The 1,614-nt window shown below is 47.2% G+C and overlaps 1 pseudogene; it reads left to right on the forward strand.

The window, feature by feature from the left end:
• Positions 1-5: 5 nt before the first annotated feature.
• On the forward strand, positions 6-1,606 carry LOC111140589 (annotated as a pseudogene).
• Positions 1,607-1,614: the final 8 nt, after the last annotated feature.

Genomic DNA, 1,614 nt, shown 5'->3' on the forward strand with positions numbered 1-1,614 from the left:
CAGAGAGTGACTCTGAAAGCAATCAGGATGAAAAATGGGCTAAAAGGTGAACAAAAAAGACCTGTAGTTCAAAATACCCAAAGAAAAGAATCACTATGGGAGGCAGAACACAAAACACAAAGTTCTACACAAATGGTAGAACCACAATACGGAGTTCTTCTTGGGATTTACCAGCCCAGTTAAGAAGGAAGAGGAATGGAGCATCTCAGACAACCACTGCCTCTTCAAAAAGACAATCTAAGAAATCCTCCCAACCCAAATTCATTCAACGGCTTTTTCAAGGTCTAAAGCAAGCATTTCAGACAGCACGCAGAATTATGGCTTTTGCTGGACAGAAGCCTGAGGACAGGTCAAGGCCAGACTGTTTGCTTTCAAGCAAAAACCACCATCCAAAACAAAAAGCCAGAGATTATTCCTCATCAAGAGATATCAAAAGAGATAGGATGTCAGTTGTTAAGCTAAAGCCAATAGACATAACCACTAAGCAGGAGAAGATGTTATGGGAAGAAATACAGCAATTCAGATCGGCTCAACAACCAAAAAGAGTAGCTCTTTCCAACGTAGACATACCCAACGAGCCAAGCCCATAGTTTCCCAAAGAAGTGCTATTTTCAAAACCACTTCAGTCAGACAGGCTGTGGTTATTGTTCAAAACGACAATAGCAGCAAAGGTAAGAAAACTCCTACAGATGTGAAATCTCTAGCCAGGAGTCCAAGAGCTCCAAAATAGGAACCAGAGTTCAAGCCAGAGGGAGAAATCTACATGGTTTACTTAAGAGAACCTCACACAGTCACCTTAAAAAGAAACTCACAACCAAGAAGCAAAACCACCATAGCTTCTTAAGGGAGAGAACCCCATGTAATTCCTCTGAAAGGAGCCATACCAGTCCCTCTGAGGGGAGCCTTTGAAGTCCTTCTCTAAAGAGCCATCACAGTCCCTCTGAGAGGAGCCATCGGAGTTGTTCCCTAAATAGCCATCACAGTCCCTCTGAGAGGAGCCTTCGAAGTCCTTCTCTAAAGAGCCATCACGGTCCCTCTGAGAGGAGCCACCGAAGCCTTCTTCAGAAGAGACATCACAGTCCCTCTGAGAGGAGCCTTCCAAGTCGTTCTCTAAAGAGCCATCACGGTCCCTCTGAGAGGAGCCACCGAAGTCTTTCTCAGAAGAGACAACACAGTCCCTCTGAGAGGAGCCACCGAAGTCCTTCCCTAAAGAGCCATCACAGTCCCTCTGAGAGGAGCCTTCGAAGTCCTTCTCTAAAGAGCCATCACGGTCCCCCTGAGAGGAGCCACTGAAGTCTTCCTCGGAAGAGACATCACAGTCCCTCTAAGAGGAGCCACTGAAGCCATCTTCAGAAGAGACAAAACAGTCCCTCTGAGAGGAGCCATCGAAGTCCTCCTCAGAGGAGCCATCACAGTCCCTCTGAAAGGAGCCATCAGAGTCCCTGTGAGAGGAGCCATCGAAGTCTTCCTCGGAAGAGACATCACAATCCCTCTAAGGGGAGCCACCGAAGCCGCCTTCAGAAGAGACATCACAATCCCTCTGAGAGGAGCCACCGAAGTCTTTCTCAGAAGAGCCATCACAGTCCCTCTGAGAGGAGCCATCGAAGTCTTCCT

The sequence above is a fragment of the Enhydra lutris genome, unplaced genomic scaffold (genome assembly GCF_002288905.1).
Source record: "Enhydra lutris kenyoni isolate GAN:26980312 unplaced genomic scaffold, ASM228890v2 scaffoldscaffold4606, whole genome shotgun sequence".
In the NCBI taxonomy this organism is placed as follows: domain Eukaryota; kingdom Metazoa; phylum Chordata; class Mammalia; order Carnivora; family Mustelidae; genus Enhydra; species Enhydra lutris.